Below are 299 nucleotides of genomic sequence, written 5' to 3' on the forward strand. Positions count from 1 at the left end.
TTAATAATGTTTAACTAGTTAACTAAACTTTTAGCAGTAAACCATTTCAGACACAAACGTTTAGGTTATTGAAAGCAGAGAATTTGAAACAGGGAAGCTTTAATTAATGTTTTTCCAGCGTGACGCCACATGGGGGCACACTTACACCACTTTTACTTCTAATAGAGGGTTAATAGTCACAAACTAACATGCACTAGTGAGCTATATGTCTATGATTCTGGGTATCTGCATGGAGGTATATAATAACTAAAGTATAAATAAGGTATATACTGTAAAACCTCTAATAATAGCCCCAGCGT

The sequence above is a fragment of the Morone saxatilis genome, unplaced genomic scaffold (genome assembly GCF_004916995.1).
Source record: "Morone saxatilis isolate NCDOM2014 unplaced genomic scaffold, NCSU_SB_2.0 Contig24, whole genome shotgun sequence".
NCBI lineage: Eukaryota > Metazoa > Chordata > Actinopteri > Moronidae > Morone > Morone saxatilis.